Raw genomic sequence first — 18,959 nt, 5'->3', positions numbered from 1 at the left:
ACACACTGTCTGTCCGAAATGGCAATCATTGTGAATGAGTCAGAAATACAAGAATTATGTAACCCCAGCTAAATCCTGCATGGAAGTAAAATTCAAGGAGACGGCAAAACAAGAATTCAAGTGTCATGATTCCAATCAAAATGCCTTCTTCCTAAACCATTTTCTGTTGTAACTGTTTTTCAAGAGAAGGGGAAATAAGGGGATGGTGAGGGAATACAGAGAGCAGCGACTGAGCAAAATGGCATTTTACACAGGTAATGTGAGCCCCTGACTCATTTAGACCCCAGATTAACTCTCCTGTATTGACACCATTATGCTAAAGTTTCAACCCAAAGACAGTATTTAAAAATACTGAAGCAGCTATATTTTAAAGAAAAAACAAATAATTATAAACTAATAAGCTGTAATAACTGCAACCAAGCAAATTTAGTCTTGAGACCTACAAAGGTGTCTCCATATGTAAATGCACACATCTAAATCTAAAAGCCAGTGTAGCTGTAAAATCAAATTAAGTTTGTCTTTCATTGGTGATGGTGGTAGTTTGTGTGTTCGTTTTCCCATGGACACAGCATGTTTGCAGGCAGAGTGAGATCAATGGCTAAATGATGCCTTGATTCTACATCTATCAGAAGGACCCTGAGTTACTTTGAGTCTTGCTAGGGGGAAATGGTTGCAGTTATTCTCCCTGGTATCATCTCTATATTTAAAGATACACCCTGGATTAGTGTGTTTCTGATTAGAGCTGTTTTTTATTTGCACATACCTCTTACCCATTCAAATGTTTTCAAAGATTAGGGGCATATAATTTCTATGCTATAAGCAGGAACACTCAGGATTAGTAGAGCTCATTATAGTAGGACTTCAACATTTATTGACTGAAGAAGACAATTTTTGGAAGCTATTATTTCAAAATCCTAAGGTGTAGAGGCAAATAGTCCCTTCAAATAGATCACTGCCATTAACAATAAGGGGAGTCTATGTTCTAAGACAAGATACTTATAACGGTATCAGATACATTGAGTTCACATTATATCTTTAAAAGCCTAATTTCAAAAATCAATGAAAGAAAATTATCTAAATAAATTATATGATAAGCAAGAACAAAAATGTATACCACCCCAAGGTAGTAGTACTAACATAAAGGAAGCCTGAATGATTTGCTATTGCCCAACAATTGGTTCCCTTCTGGCTCATTTTCCCTCTCTCTCTCCACCTTCTACTCCCCCTCATCTTTCTCTCGTTTTTCCCCACACCAGTAGGCCACAACTCTTAAAAGTGAGTGATGATGAAGGAGGGAAATACAGATCGCTTGTCTAAAGCAGGTAAACCACCTATTGGCAGGTTGAATTCAGTCAATAACTTGTCAATTCAGATTTTCACAGGCAATAATGGCTTGAGAAAACTGACCATATTTGTGACTCACTAGCATAGTTAGTTCAAAATGTTCAGTCTAATTATACTGCACTGCCTCTACCGGAATATTGTAAATGTATTATCAGCAAGAATTTTGTTTACATCATATAAAATGTTTCACAGAAAAATACTAAACTAGTTCTCCCCAGATGCATGTGGATAATAGAATCATATAGTATAGACTTCCTTTTATTCCTAACATCAATTTTTCAGGCTTTACCAATAAATTTATACTATTTCTTATTCCTGACTTTGGTAGACACTACTGGTCACCTACCCCTTCTTCCTTTTTAAATGAACCTGCATTTTGTTTATGTGTCAGACAGCCATGCCCTTCATGGTAGAGGGGTGGTTTAGTTTAAGCCCATCAGGAATAATTCCATTCTCCTGGTCATGGTCAATAGAGGCATGACTACATGACCCAATCAGTGACCAATCATAAGATTTTGGGGAAAGTTTTATTCTCCCTTACAAAGGGATGAATCAAAGAAACTTACCCTGCCATGTCTTTGGACATTATTGAGTGAGAACCAAAGGAGAAAGTCACTGAATTAACCATTGAGACACTGAATTAACAAGCCCTGGGAGTGCCATCCACTTTACTTCCTTTTGTGTGTGTGCCCTTTCTGTTTTAGCCACATTTTGAGATGAGTAATTTTTTACTCACAGCCAAAATCATCCTCACTAATATATTGCCATTTAGGACAACAAAAATGTAAGCATTTGTAGATTCTTTCTTGCCTTACATAGGAGTTGGAAGAATATAAATAATTCAATAGTGGATACTGGGAGAATGTGAGAATATATGTTAATGTTTTCACAAACTAAAAAGAATATTGCCACATAAAAATCTAGGCATGTATTATTTGACCTAATTGAATTGTATTTCAAAAGCGCTGAAATGAAACTATACCTAGCACTTGGTATTTTTCAAAATGTCCAACCTAGTTTAATTGGTAAATTTCAGGATCCCTGTTCCATCAAACATTTCCTGCAAAATAACACAAGAGAGTAAAGGAATCTTCACATTTTTAAAATCAGACCTTTGACCTTGTACTGAGAACATATGCACCAACAATTTAAACATAATTACACTTCATATGTAAAGTGCACGAAAAAATTGAACTTCTTAAAAAGTCATACCATTTTCTCACCTAGTTGGAGTACATCACACAGGTGTACTCTGAAGTTTATAAGCCATGCCTCAGTACTTTTAAAATATCTTCTGGATAATTTAAAAAAGAAAGAGTGTGAATCAGCCCATGCTCAGGAAGACAGGCCATGTTCATCATATTTACTGTTACGACAGATTAGATTATTTTCTTTCAGTGCTCCTAAGGCATATGCTTTCCAAAAGCGAAATACAGTTCTTTATATTTGGTTCACATAATCCAGACCTGCAGTGTCAGTGTCTGAAACAAATTACTGTTTATATTAGAAACTTAGTTTAATAAATTAGGTCTGGTCTATGAACTGTCAAAGTTCTTATAGTCTGCAATTCATACATAACAGATGCCTTTTCCATGACTCTTAACTAGAAGTGGCCAACATGATTGCTTCCTCCTTGCCATTACTACATTCTGTAGGTTTAGTTATCTACTGCCCACAGAGAATTAAAAACAATTTTAAAGGGCATCTGGAATAAAGCACTCTAAGGGAAAAAAAATCTTTCCATATACAATAACTTTCTGTTTAGGTCAGAGAATTATTCAATAATTGGCACTTGTTTAAATAGAACATTCAAGATCAGTTTGGTTTTCCAATCGCAGATTGAGTTACAGGACTATTTTTTCCAAACTCACTTTTGTAAGTCCTAATTTCCAGCATATTTGTGGCACCACTGTGATTAACAGAGTAGTTAATTTTTGTATAAGCTACAAACACATTTTTCAAAAGTGTTGTAAATAATTCACTAATTTTTCTACAGAATGACTATAAATTATAAATTTTGGTTTACTTGCCCTAGTTTAGAAAATAAAGGTAAAACAGGGAAGCTAAAAGCAGTAATTTTAGCTTATGAATTTATATAATTTAAATTTCATGAGAAAGCTGGGTTCTTCCATATTTCATGTTACTTTCTTCACAAGCATCCCTTTTAGAGTTCAGTCAGGAAATCTGTCCCTGCCAGTATGATATCTCCACCTCTTGCACTGTTTGCACTCAATTCGAGAACAGTTGTTACATGAAAAGTTAATAATGATGCACATCTACAAAGATTAAATAATAAGGCCACGGCAACATCAACTCACATCAACACTTATAAATTCAGACATATGGACACTTTTTTAACTACGACTACTTTTTAAGGATCTGCTTCTAAATGTTATTTTGTGTTTCATTTTGAGTTGTTTGGTCAGCACACTTTTACTTCTAGAATTTATATGCAATCAATTAATCAAGAGTGGCACATTTGCTCAGATTTTGAAGACTAGACAGAGAAGGAGCTCAGTGACATTTTAACATTTGTGTCTAGTAATACATTGACATTTTAACAAAGGAAAAGTTTTCCTCGGTGTGAGACAGGATGACTTCTTTACAACAATAACAACAAAAATGTTTTAAATTAAATAACAAAAATGTTAAAAAAAATTTTAAGCCTTATAGGTCTAAAGCATTTACAATAGCTACTGCAAATTGTTATTAGCCCGTTAGTACAATAAAATGCAGGTAAACAATCAATGCCTTCGTTACCACCAACACAGTAGTCTGTGACTGTGTAATCTTATTTCAAATTTCACTCTTGTTCTCCGATCTTTCAGATGATTATAGTTTTCCTGGAGTGAAAATAACTTAAACTTACTAGACTTTTTAATATCTTTACAGCCAAACTGCTACAATTCTCACTTTGCTAATCTGTAATTCTCACAGAAGAACTGGCAGCGTTACCCGGCCTTTAGCAAGGACCCTGAAGTGAAATCACTTAAAACTTCCTCTATTTTAATTTCAAATGATACGCTCTGTGTATAATCCACATAGACATGCTCTATTAAAGACATCCACATTGTACCTGCAAAGTTAACAGGTCTTCCTGATACCATCTGACCGTGGACATTTATCCAGGGTGGAGGCAATAGCTTGTAGAACAAGTAGAGAGCTCAGATTTCAAAAGCCCATTACCTCTAATCTTACCCCACTGAAGGTTCAGACATTTAAGGTGATTTTGTCTATATACCACAGCTAAGTAGGGTAAGAGTTTGGATTTGAACATGCACCCATTACCTTAGTGGTTTTTTAACCCCGGTTAAAAAGCTTTGAAAAAATACCAATGTCTCGGCCCTACCCCATATTCTTAGTTGGCCTGGGGCTGGGCAGCCTAGGTATTTTTTTTATATCTCCCTGGTAATTCTGACATGGCCTAGATTTAGGTCCACTGGACCCTTGCCTTTTATAACACAATTTTATGTTTCAAAAGACCAGAATTATATTTCCAGATTTATCATCATCCTTTCACAGATTCAGCCTCTCCTTTAAAAGCAGTTGACAAATGTATTTGAATATTCAGAGAATGAAACTGAAATTTGATAAGTACAAAACCCATTTCATAAGAAGCCATCTATGCAGGACTCTTATGGAATTGGATTGTGACTTCTGCACTCCAGTATGAATAGACTTAATCACAGGGAAATATCAGGATGTATTTTTAAGAAGTAAAGTCAAGGGAAAGAAAACACAGATCATCTCAACACAGGATAAGCAAATATTTAAAAGGCTCAATATCTAACTATTATGATTTTTGAGCCTCTTAGAAATCTATTTAATACAATAAAGAATATCTAAACATAGTAACAAAACTAAACATTTTTTTCACTAATAGTGAATTCACAAAACACATAGAAACCAGTATCTTTCATACACTAACCATAGCAATAAGAAAATTTTCACCTCTCCCCATCTTCTCTACCACTTTTAAAATTTATTTAAAACATCCCATGTCAATAAAGAGTTTAGAAAACTAGTCACTCTCATACTCTGCTAATGATTATGTAAACTGATACAATTTTTACCTTTTGAAGGCAAAGTATCAATATGCTTTACAGCTTGGAATTACTCATTTCTCTTGGTCCAACAATTCTACTTCTAGGATTTACCTTAAGAATATACCTTACCTTAAGAGCAATAGAGATTTACATGAAAAAGATGCTGAATACAATATTATTAATAATATAAAATATCAGAATCAACCTAAGTGACACTAATATGAGAGAGCTTAAATGATGGATGGGCCAGCCATATGATTCAATTACCACCTGGCAAAAATCAACTCTGAAGAATATTTAACGACACAGGTAAATAGTCACAATAAAATATTCAGCAAAAAAGGTTAGAAACAGAATAATCAATCATTTTTTGTATACTATATGTACATATATGTGTGTTTGTATACATATACATACCTATACATATAGGTACGTAGAGAGAGAGATTTACACACATGTACATACAGGCATAGAAAAACAGATTCAAAGAAACACTAGCAAAATCTATCAGTGATTAATTTTGAATAGAGGAATTATAGGTACTTATTTCATTTTTTATATTTTTATATTTTATTTGAATTTTTAAAATGGCTTTAGTCAGTCTGACTTATTTTAGAATCAGAAAAAATGTTGTTTTCCAAAATGCCTGGTTTTGTCTTGGGATTACTGTTAGTTTACCCCAATTTACTAAATGATTAGGCTGCTATCTATATTGCTGCATGGGTAAAATTGGCAAAAGGGCTCATGAGATCACGGTACACAAACAACTGCTCAACAGCAACATAAACTGGCTCTTCGGAGGTCAGAATAGAGGAAAAGAAGAATAAATGAGTATTGACTGCCTGTCACAAACTAAACCCTGGGTTAGTCTTCATATATCACCTAGTTTACTCCCCTTTGCAATCCTGTGAGGTACATATTATTACCGCAATTTCCATTTTATAGATGAAAACACTGATGCTCAGAAGGGCAACCAATTTACAGCTAGTGATGCAAACATATGGTTCCAAAATACACACTCTTGCCCAATACCTCACCTTCCCCTACACAGTGGTGGAAGACTTGAGGATGCACAACTACGATCAACAACCTGTAAACTCTTCTATCTTGGAAATTCTTCTATCAAATCGACAGTCAGATCAAACTATAAATTAACTCAGAAGCAAGGCTATCTCCTTTTGCAATGGTATCTAAGAACAAGTAAAAATCAAAAGGAATAGCTACAAGCTGTCACAGCCTCCCTAAGGCAGCAGCCGTCAGTTCAGAGCCGCACCAAGCACGGAAAAGCGGTGCCTCATTAAACCCTCTGGGGTCTTTGAGGCAGAGTCTTAGATAAGTACAAGTTATTCCTTCTCAGATCACTTGATCTATATCTGATACTTACATAGACTCGTGAAATTTTATAAACCCAAAAAAACTTTAAAGAAAAGTTTGCCATTTCTGCAACATTAACTGAAACACAGGCTTAGAAGATCTGATTTTTCTATACCATCTTGGTTCCAGATTTTAACCAAAAGCTACATATAAGCCAAAAAAAAAAAAAAAACAAAATAACAACAACAAAAAAAAAGTGCTTAAAATTTAACGTCAGTTGGTAGGAAAGATCCTACTAATTAGGCTGTTAATTTGCAACTCACAATATCTTTTATGTTTCTTAACATTTCTAATACCAGCCTGCAAGCTTGAATGAAAGCAGTTTCTCTTCAAAAAATATCATCCTTTCTCATTGTACATATTTAGTACAATCCAAATGTTGGTTTATTATATTCAGAAATTTAACTCTAGCTAAAAACAATATAGAATGAAGCAAGTTAAAGTACAAATTATATATTTAAATGCTATTTTGATTATATTTTAACCTATTATTCTACCTAGAATAGTCCAAGAAATAAAATTGGGTGATTTAATAGTGATACTACTAAATTTTATAAAGTCAGTGACAACTGTTAAAAAGGAGCAGTGTTTTAATCATGTCTCTAATGTCCTAGTTCATTAAAACAACAGAAACTTCTGTAGAATTCTTAAAAATGCAAAATATTTCATTTTTCTAAAAACCAATATTTTCTCACTTTTGACCTCTCTCTCAATAATTCTGTGGAACAGGGAAGTCTTCAGTAGCTCAGACTCAATTACCTGAAAGGTGAAGAAAGGCTTCCTCAGTGTTGACAGCCACAGAGTTAGAAATGTCCAGTATCAACATCATTTCTAAAACATCTTTTTTAAAGGACATATTTCAACATCTCTAAAGTGGAATAAATTTATCCATCTCCATATTTTTTTTCCCTAACCCTGAGGAAATAGAACATAGCATGAGTAAGTTTTGATAAGAAAAGCAGAAGTTACCTCAGAGAAGCAGAATGAAGGAGTATTTTTATTATTATTATTATTGATAAGCAAAAGATTGTAAACACACTTTTCTCAATTGGTATACCTTAAGACCATACTTCAGGTGCTATGTTTAAATGTTGTTTTTCTTTTCTTTCTTTTACCATCTCTATTGGTAATTATTTTATTTTAAGTTTTATTTAGCATTAATCTTCTACACCTACATTTCTTTTAAATGCTTTAATCATCCCTTTTTTTTCAGCTGCTTTGGGATTCAAAGTCATGTCAATAGATTCAAGGATATTTGAACCTTCTTGGATGATATTCACTATACTGAACCCAAAATAGTCTTTGAATGACTGATGGGAGAACTTTAGAGCATTCTTTGTATAAATTAGAATAGTTAAGAATGTGGTTTTCCTATTGCTAAAAAAGTAGGCATCATTGTACCAACGTTTTCTACCTTCAAATTTCACCAGCATTTAAAAAACTTTAGGTGTTAGGCTGCCCATGTTCACAATGATAAAAAGTAAAAGGTATTTCTAATACATACCTCAAATGGAAGTCTAGAATCTTCAAAATAACTTATAGAAAGTGAATCATGCTACTTTATTCATTTCTTGCGTTCTTTATGCTATAATTGTAAATACTTAAAAAGACAGCTGGTAGAAACAGACTCCAAATGAGAAATTCATACTTTCCTTTTTAGTAAAATAAGTTATTTTAAAATTTGGTCCCACATTTTTTTGAACACCTAGGCACATCTCTGGTTTGAATTTTCATTGGAACTCCCTTCCGAAGCAACACAGACGGAACTATGAGATGTTATAATGAATTCAACCTCTAAACAATTTCTAAAAGCAGCATATAAACAGGCTCTTTAGCTTGTATACTTATAATAAAATGAAGAGCTTACTTTTTATTAAGCTGACATTTTCTCTTTTTACTTTAAAATGCTGAAAATGAATAGTTGGATGCTTAATGTTTTTCTTTCTGTATCTTTGAATTCCCTACATTTTTATCTCATTATGTACATAGTCAAGCCCAACAGCCTCTGGAGACTCATTCTCTGTGTATAGGTTTGTCATAATTTTTATATTAAAAAGAATAGATCCAGGGAAAACTGTTTTGGAAAATATTAATGTACCATACGTTCTCACCCAAGTTTATATCCATTTGGAGCACACAAACTTTATTATTGTGTTCACTAATATTCAACCACTATCACCTGTCCTAAAAAAAATAACAATAACTATATATTTTGGTTAATAAAAAAGTAAAAAATAACCCTAATGACATGTCTCTGAGATTTGAGAGTAATAGGTAAATCTCTAAGGCAAATAAGAAAGTGAAACCAAATATACACACGATGAGTATGTTTCATTTACTTAAGCATACCCCACCTTGGTCTAAAAAGTATCCATGACAGCTTAAAATAGTATATAGCAGAAGGTTTGGATTCACTGTGTTAAACCACTACTACTGTAGGAAAAAAGTTAAGGGTAGGCAGAAATAAAGGGGCAAGTTACCTACTTAATGCAAATCAATTTTTAAAAATTGTTGAGTATCTTTATACAAGGCACTATACTATTAGAGTCTTAAGGGTTTCCAAAAAAAAAAAAAAAAGATAATTCCTCATCTTTCCTAGTCTGAAGTACAACACACACATGTTAAGAAGCAATTATATATCAACCCTTCCCTTGGGAGACAAAGACAAATCAGACATGGTCTCAGTTTGAAGAAAATCGCAGTATAGAAGAAAGAGATTGACAAGTGATTCCACTGTAATTTTTCTGACATATTCTACTGGTTGGAATAAGAGAAGAATATAAACAACAATAATGCAAGACCTCATATGAGAAGTGTAATAAGAAAAGAATAATAACGACATGTGAAAACAATCTTCTAAGACTCATATGGGTTATCACAATTTAACTCGCAGAACAACTCTACTACGATTTGACAGGTGAAGAAACTTAGGAGGCACAGAGAGCTTCAGTAGCTTCCCCAAGGACAGTAAGTAGCAGTAAGGATATGAATGTAGGAACTCCAGCTCCAGAGACTGTGTGTTTAAACATAGCACCCCTCAGAATGGAAGACAGATGGGAAAGGGAGCTCATGACTAGAAGAGGTCATTGGTAATGGCTCTGGGAAGGAGAGGGCATATTTTGTTCATTCCACCAATATTTGTTATCAGTTGGGGATAAGACAGTATGCTAGATACCAGGGATACACATCAGAAATATGTTAGATGGATCAACTTCATGAATAAGTAGAATTTCAATTAGATGAGATAAAGCAGGGGGAGAGGAGGAAGAAAAAGGCATTCCCCATGAAAATCACTGTTTGGTTTCCTAAGCTGCTTAAAGCAGATACCATGAAATGATTTGGCTTGAACAATGGGAATTTATTAGCTTACAGTTTTGATACTTAGAAAATGTCCAAATCAAGTCATCATCGAGGTGATGCGTTCTTCCCACAGACCGGCTGCTGCCAATCTTGGACTCCTCCTCTGCCACCTGACAAGGCACATTATGGTATCTGCTACTCTCTCCTTTTTCTCCTGGGTTTCATTGCTTTCGGCTTCTTGCTTCAGTGGCTTTCTCTCCCTCTCTCTGTAATCATTCTGCTTATAAAGACTCCAGTAATAGGATTAAGTCCATTCTGAATGATGTGGGTCACACCTTAAATGAAGTAGCCTCATCCAAAGGTCCTACTTACAATAGGTTTACACCCACAGAAATGGAATAGATTTAAGAACATGGTTTTCTAAGGTACATACAGCTTCAAACCACCACAATTAGTATATTTGCAAATATGCCAAAATGGGAACAAATGGTTGCTTCTGCCTTTAATGTCAGGAATTACAGGAACTAAATTTAAATTCTATTATGGGGGAAAGGAGGAATTGGCAAGGCAGAAGAAATCTTGGGACCCTGTGGTAGACAACCTCTAAGATGGCCCTAAATTATCCCTGCCTCCCACCTCTGTGTGAGTCGCCTTGAGGGCAGTCTGGACAAACTGATTTACTTTTTTTTTTTTTTATCTTCATTTTATTGAGATATATTCACATACCACGCAGTCATACAAAACAAATCGTACTTTCGGTTGTTTACAGTACCATTACATAGTTTTACATTCATCACCTTAATCAATCCCTGACACCTTCATTAGCACACACACAAAAATAACAAGAATAATAATTAAAGTGAAAAAGAGCAATTGAAGTAAAAAAGAACACTGGGTACCTTTGTCTGTTTGTTTCCTTCCCCTATTTTTCTACTCATCCATCCATAAACTAGACAAAGTGGAGTGTGGTCCTTATGGCTTTCCCAATCCCATTGTCACCCCTCATAAGCTACATTTTTATACAACTGTCTTCAAGATTCATGGGTTCTGGGTTGTAGTTTGATAGTTTCAGGTATCCACCACCAGCTATCCCAATTCTTTAGAACCTAAAAACAGTTGTCTAAAGTGTGCATAAGAGTGCCCACCAGAGTGACCTCTCGGCTCCTTTTGGATTCTCTCTGCCACTGAAGCTTATTTCATTTCCTTTCACATCCCCCTTTTGGTCAAGAAGATGTTCTCCGTCCCACGATGCCAGGTCTACATTCCTCCCCGGGAGTCATATTCCACGTTGCCAGGGAGATTCACTCCCCTGGGTGTCTGATCCCACGTAGGGGGTAGGGCAGTGATTTCACCTTTCAAGTTGGCTTAGCCAGAGAGAGAGGGCCACATCTGAGCAACAAAGAGGCATTTGGGAGGAGGCTCTTAGGCACAACCATAGGGAGGCCTAGCCTCTCCTTTGCAGCAACCGTCTTCCCAAGGGTAAAACCTATGGTAGAGGGCTCAACCCATCAAACCACCAGTCCCCTATGTCTGTGGGCATGTTAGCAACCATGGAGGTGGGGCAGGCGAATACCCCTGCATTCTCCACAGGCTCCTCAAGGGGGCACTACATCTTTTTTTTTCCTTGTTTTTCTTGTTTTTTTTTAACTTTCCCTTCTTTTTTAAATCAACTGTATGAAAAAAAAGTTAAAAAGAAAACAAACATACAATGAAAGAACATTTCAAAGAGACCATAACAAAGGCGTAAGAAAAAGACAACTAACCTAAGATAACTGCTTAACTTCCAACATGTTCCTACTTTACCCCAAGAAAGTTACCTAATATAGCAACATTTCTGTGAACTTGTTCCTACTATATCCATCAGAAATTAACAGACCATAGTCATTCCTGGGCATCCCCAGAATGTTAAATAGCTTATCTGTTCTTCTTGGATTATTGTTCCCCCTTCCTTAATTGCTCTCTACTGCTAGTTCCCCTACATTCTACATTATAAACCATTTGTTTTACATTTTTGAAAGTTCACACTAGTGGTAGCATATAATATTTCTCTTTTTGTGCCTGGTTTATTTCGCTCAGCATTATGTCTTCAAGGTTCATCCATGTTGTCATATGTTTCACGAGATCGTTCCTTCTTACTGCCACGTAGTATTCCATCATGTGTATATACCACATTTTATTTATCCACTCATCTGTTGAAGGACATTTGGGTTGTTTCCATCTCTTGGCAATTGTGAATAATGCTGCTATGAACATTGGCGTGCGGATATCTGTTCGTGTCACTGCTTTCCGATCTTCCGGGTATATACCGAGAAGTGCAATCGCTGGATCGAATGGTAACTCTATATCTAGTTTTCTAAGGAACTGCCAGACTGACTTCCAGAGTGGCTGAACCATTATACAGTCCCACCAACAATGAATAAGAATTCCAATTTCTCCACATCTCCTCCAGCATTTGTAGTTTCCTGTTTGTTTAATGGCAGCCACTCTAATAGGTGTTAGATGGTATCTCATTATGGTCTTAATTTGGATCTTTCTAATAGCTAGTGAAGCTGAACATTTTTTCATGTGTTTCTTGGCCATTTATATTTCCTCTTCAGAAAACTGTCTTTTCATATCTTTTGCCCATTTTATAATTGGGCTGTCTGTACTATTGTCATTGAGTTGTAGGATTTCTTTCTATATGCAAGATATCAGTCTTTTGTCAGATACATGGTTTCCAAAAATTTTTTCCCATTGAGTTGGCTGCCTCTTTACCTTTTTGAGAAATTCCTTTCAGGTGCAGAAACTTCTAAGCTTGAGGAGTTCCCATTTATCTATTTTCTCTTTTGTTGCTTGTGCTTTGGGTGTAAAGTCTAGGAAGTGGCCGCCTAATACAAGGTCTTGAAGATGTTTTCCTACATTATCTTCTAGGAGTTTTATGGTACTTTCTTTTATATTGAGATCTTTGGTCCATTTTGAGTTAATTTTTGTGTAGGGGGGTGAGGTAGGGGTCCTCTTTCATTCTTTTGGATATGGATATCCAACTCTCCCAGCCCCATTTGTTGAAAAGACCATTATGACCCAGTTCAGTGACTTTGGGGGCCTTATCAAAGATCAGTCGGCCATAGATCTGAGGGTCTATCTCTGAATTCTCAATTCAATTCCATTGATCTGTATGTCTATCTTTGTGCCAATACCATGCTGTTTTGGCAACTGTGGCTTTATAATAAGCTTCAAAGTCAGGGAGTGTAAGTCCTCCCACTTCGTTTTTCTTTTTTAGAGTGTCTTTAGCAATTTGAGGCATCTTCCCTTTCCAAATAAATTTGATAACTAGCTTTTCCAAGTCTGCAAAGTAGGTTGTTGGAATTTTGATTGGGATTGCATTGAATCTGTAGATGAGTTTGGGTAGAATTGACATCTTAATGACATTTAGCCTTCCTATCCATGAACATGGAATATTTTTCCATCTTTTAAGGTCCCCTTCTATTTCTTTTAGTAGAGTTATGTAGTTCTTTGTATAGGTCTTTTACATCTTTGGTTAAGTTTATTCCTAGGTACTTGATTTTTTTAGTTGCTATTGCAAATGGTATCTTTTTCTTGAGTGTCTCTTCAGTTTGTTCATTTCTAGCATATAGAAACATTACTGACTTATGTGCAGTGATCTTGTATCCCGCTACTTTGCTAAATTTGTTTATTAGCTCTAGTAGCTGTATCATTGATTTCTCAGGGTTTTCTAGATATAAGATCATATCATCTGCAAACAATGACAGTTTTACTTCTTCTTTTCCAATTTGGATGCCTTTTATTTCTTTGTCTTGCCGGATTGCCCTGGCTAGCACTTCCAGCACAATGTTGAATAACAGTGGTGACAGCGGGCATCCTTGTCTTGTTCCTGATCTTAGAGGGAAGGCTTTCAGTCTCTCACCATTGAGTACTATGCTGGCTGTGGGTTTTTCATATATGCTCTTTATCATGTTGAGGAAGTTTCCTTCAATTCCTACCTTTTGAAGTGTTTTTATCAAAAACGGATGTTGGATTTTGTCAAATGCTTTTTCAGCATCTATTGAGATGATCAATTGATTTTTCCCTTTTGACTTGTTAATGTGTTGTAATGCACTGATTGATTTTCTTCTGTTGAACCATCCTTGCATGCCTGGAATGAACCCCACTTGGTCATGGTGTATGATTTTTTTAATGTGTCTTTGGATTCGATTTGCAAGTATTTTGTTGAGGATTTTTGCATCTATATTCATTAGGGAGATTGGCCGGTAGTTTTCCTTTTTTGTAGCATCTTTGCCTGGTTTTGGTATTAGATTGATGTTAGCTTCATAAAATGAGTTAGGTAGTGTTCCATTTTCTTCAATGTTTTGAAAGCGTTTGAGTAAGATTGGTGTCAGTTCTATCTGGAAAGTTTGGTAGAATTCCCCTGTGAAGCCATCTGGCCCTGGGCATTTATTTGTGGGAAGATTTTTGATGACTGATTGGATCTCTTTGCTTGTGATGGGTTGGTTGAGGTCTTCTATTTCTTCTCTGGTCAGTCTAGGTTGTTCATATGTTTCCAGGAAATTATCCATTTCTTCTACATTATCCAGTTTGTTGCCATACAGTTGTTCATAATATCCTCTTATAATTTTTTTAATTTCTTCAGGATCTGCAGTTATGTCACCTTTTTCATTCATTATTTTGTTTATATGGGTCTTCTCTCTTTTTGATTTTGTCAGTCTAGCTAGGGGCTTGTCAATCTTGTTGATCTTCTCAAAGAACCAACTTTTGGTGATATTTATCCTCTCTATTGTTTTTTTGTTCTCTATGTCATTTATTTCTGCTTTAATCCTTGTTATTTCTTTTCTTCTACTTGGATTAGGATTGGTTTGCTGTTCGTTTTCTAGCTTCTTCAGTTGATCCATTAGTTCTTTGATTTTGGCTCTTTCTTCCTTTTTAATATATGCATTTACTGCTATAAATTTCCCCCTTAGCACTGCTTTTGCTGCATCCCATAGGTTTTGGTATGTTGTGTTCTCATTTTCATTCGTCTCTATATATTTAGCAATTTCTCTTGCTATTTCTTCTTTAACCCACTGATTGTTTAGGAGTGTGTTGTTTAACCTCCAGGTATTTGTGAATTTTCTAAGCCTCTGATGGTTATTGACTTCTAATTGTATTCCATTGTGGTCAGAGAATGTGCTTTGAATAATTTCAATCTTTTTAAATTTATTGAGGCTTGTTTTATGTCCCAGCATATGATCTATTCTGGAGAAAGTTCCATGAGCACTAGAAAAGTATGTGTATCCTGGTGATTTGGGATGTAAAGTCCTGTATATATCTGTTAAATCTAATTCATTTATCAGATTGTTTAGGTTTTCAATTTCCTTATTGGTCTTCTGTCTGGTTGATCTATCTATAGGAGAGAGTGATGTGCTGAAGTCTCCCACAATTATTGTGGAAACATCAATTGCTTCCTTTAGTTTTGCCAGTGTTTCTCTCATGTATTTTGTGGCACCTTGATTGGGTGCATAGACATTTATGATTGTTATTTCTTCTTGCTGAATTGCCCCTTTTATAAGTATGTAGTGGCCTTCTTTGTCTCTCAAAACATCCCTGCATTTGAAGTCTATTTTATCTGAGATTAATATTGCTACACCTGCTTTCTTTTGGCTGTAGCTTGCATGAAATATTTTTTTCCATCCTTTCACTTTCAGTTTCTTTGTGTCCCTGTGTCTAAGATGAGTCTCTTGTATGCAACATATTGATGGTTCATTTTTTTTGATCCATTCTGCGAATCTGTATCTTTTAATTGGTGAGTTTAATCCATTTACATTCAACGTTATAACCGTGAAGGCATTTCTTGAATCAGCCATCTTATCCTTTGGTTTATGTTTGTCATATTTTTCCCCTCTCTCTATTAATATCCTTTATTGTACCCATACCGAATCTCTTTAGTACTGAACCTTTCTCCAACTCTCTCTGTCCTTTCTTTGTTTCTCTGTCTGTAGGGCTCCCTTGAGTATCTCCAGTAGGGCAGGTCTCTTGTTAGCAAATTCTCTCAGCATTTGTTTGCCTGTGAAAAATTTAAGCTCTCCCTCAAATTTGAAGGAGAGCTTTGCTGGATAAAATATTCTTGGCTGGAAATTTTTCTCACTCAGAATTTTAAATATATCATGCCACTGCCTTCTCGCCTCCATGGTGGCTGCTGAGTAGTCACTACTTAGTCTTATGCTGTTTCCTTGGTATGTGGTGAATTGCTTTTCTCTTGCTGCTTTCAGAACTTGCTCCTTCTCTTCTGTGTTTGACAGTGTGATCAGAATATGTCTCAGAGTGGGTTTATTTGGATTTATTCCATTTGGAGTTCACTGAGCATTTATGATTTGTGTATTTATGTTGTTTAGAAGATTTGGGAAGTTTTCCCCAACAATTTCTTTGAATACTCTTCCTAGACTTTTACCCTTTTCTTCCCCTTCTGGGACACCAATGAGTCTTATATTTGGACATTTCATATTATCTATCATATCCCTGAGGTCCATTTCCATTTTTTCAATTTTTTTCCCCATTCTTTCTTTTATGCTTTCATTTTCCATTCTGTCATCTTCCAGGTCACTGATTCGTTGTTCAACTTCCTCTAGTCTTGTACTATGAGTGTCCATAATCTTTTTAATTTGGTCAACAGTTTCTTTAATTTCCATAAGATCATCCATTTTTTTATTTAGTCTTGCAATGTCTTCTTTATGCTCTTCTAGGGTCTTCTTGATTTCCTTTGTCTCCCGTACTATGGTCTCATTGTTCATCTTTAGTTCTTTGAGTAGCTGCTCTAGGTGCTGTGTCTCTTCTGGTCTTTTGATTTGGGTGCTTGGGCTTGGGTTATCCATATCGTCTGTTTTCTTCATATGCTTTATAATTTTCTGTTGTTTTTGGCCTTGTGGCATTTGCTGAACTTGATAGGGTTCTTTTAGGATTTGTAGACCAATTGAAGTCCTTATCTCTAATTTATCAGATCTACAGCTTCGTGGAGTACACTTTCTCTAACTAACCAGCAGGTGGCATCCACGAGCCACCTGTTCTCCACAAGCCAGTTCTCCCCTGCTTAGCCTTTTTGGTGAGTGGGGGAGTGAGTCTTGTGGGGTCTAATTGGTGTACCAAACTTGCGTGTGTAGTTGGTGTTGCCTGCCCTGTATATGGGGCGTGTTTCTGGGCAGTCAGGGAGGGGGGTGGCCCTAACAATCAAATCTCCCTGGTGATCCTAGAGTTTTAAAGCTGCTGCAATAGTCTAATCCTTCAGTTCAGTCCTGCCACAGTTTGTCTCTGCCACTGACCCACAAGTCCTTGGTATTGGCGTATGGCTCCTGAGACTTGCAAGTGGGCCCCTCTTCCAGGCTGTGCACCCCGGGTCCACTGTTGAGGGATGACTGTGCTATGCCACAGGTGAGTGCCGTCCCCCCAGGGCAGTTCTGGGCTGCTGGGCTGTGTAGGGAGGCTCCCAGTCTGCTGAAATGATGGCTGAATGGGGCTTTGTTAATTCACACTGCTCCACCTTCCCAGCTCTGGGACAATCAGCTGAGGTTGCAGGGAAGGCTAATGTCCACACCCAGTTTTGTGGTGTGTGCCTGTTATTTGAAGCACTTCCGTCACACTGGGTTGTCTGGGGCAGCTCTGGGCTATGGGGCTGGCGATGGGCAGGAGTGTTTCCTGTCCACCAGGATGATAGCTGTGAGCAGACACCCCCCTTTTCTTGGGAAGTTGTGGTGTTTAGTGAATTTTCTCAGCCACTGGATTATTGCCTTTTGTCTCAGAGCTCTCTTAGTTCTGGTCTTGACTTGACCTGCCCAAATTGCAAGTCTTTGAAGCTTTCTGTATTGGGCTTCTTAGAGTAATTGTTTTAGAAAAAGAAAAAAGGATTTAAAAAAAAAGGGCCCTCCTCAGAGATCTAATGGGTTATTGAAATGCTAAGAGACAAAGCAACCAGGGCCATTAAGGAAAGGTCCACAGGGCAGAGAGATCAGCTTTTCTTCGGGATTTGCATATGCACCTCAGGGCCTGAGCTCTGCCCTTCCCCTTTCTATGTTCACCAGAACTCCAAAAATCCTCCGCTTTTATTTTGGAGTTTTTCGTGTTGTTTTTTTTCTATGCCTGTCTCCTCTCTGCTGGGCTGGCTGCTCTCAGATTCTCTAGTGTCTGGTCTCAGTCTATCTATGGTTGGAGTTTGGATCAGTAGAATGAGTTTCCGATAAGGGCTGCCCACTGCAGTTCTCCCTTCTCCTTCCCGGAGCTGACAGCCCCTCCTCCCACGGGACTGAGCCTGGCAGGGAGGGGCGCGGGTCCCCTGGCCGCAAAGACTTACAGATTTCGCTGATCTCAGCAGTTCCACGTTTTCATGAGTGTTGTATGAAGTATGCCCAAAGTCAGATTGCTCTGTGGTGTCCAGTCCACGCAGTTCCTGGCTTTCTACCTACTTTCCTGGCGGAGTAACTAAAACATACAGCTCACCAGTCCGCCATCTGATTTACTTTTAATGAATAGAATATGAATATGGCAGAACTGAAAGTGTGTCCGTTCTGAGATGAAGTTATAAATAGACTGTGGCTTCCATTTTAGGTGCTGTCTCTGTCACTCTCTCCTGGAGTATCCATACTGGGGGAAACCAGCTGCCATATCATGAGACAGCCTTGTGGAGAGGCCCATGTGCCAAAGAACTGAAACCTGCCCACAACCAGGTAAGTAAACTTGAAAGGGGATTCTGCCCCTATCACCCATTTGAGCCTCAGATAAGCCCCCAGTACCAGTTAACAGTTGGACTACAATCTCATGAAAGAATTAAGCTAAAATCTCCTGGCTAAGCAGCACCCAGATTCCTGACCCACAGAAACTGTGAGATAATACATATTTGTTGTTTCAAGCTGTCAATTCTTAGAGTAAATTGTTTCT

General features: G+C 36.8%; 1 long non-coding RNA gene across 1 annotated transcript in view; it reads left to right on the top strand.

Annotated features, from left to right (window-relative positions):
• Window positions 1–18,739, top strand: part of LOC119544869 — a 60,633-nt gene extending 41,894 nt beyond the window's left edge. Inside the window, exon 3 of the long non-coding RNA XR_005218949.1 lies at window positions 18,630–18,739. This is a non-coding gene — a long non-coding RNA (uncharacterized LOC119544869). The remainder of the gene's footprint in view (window positions 1–18,629) is intronic.
• The last annotated feature ends 220 nt before the right edge of the window (window positions 18,740–18,959 follow it).

This window comes from Choloepus didactylus, chromosome 9 (assembly GCF_015220235.1).
Source record: "Choloepus didactylus isolate mChoDid1 chromosome 9, mChoDid1.pri, whole genome shotgun sequence".
NCBI classification, from domain to species: domain Eukaryota; kingdom Metazoa; phylum Chordata; class Mammalia; order Pilosa; family Megalonychidae; genus Choloepus; species Choloepus didactylus.
The sequence above is the reverse complement of the archived record's forward strand: the minus strand, read 5'-3'. Positions and strand labels throughout refer to the sequence as shown.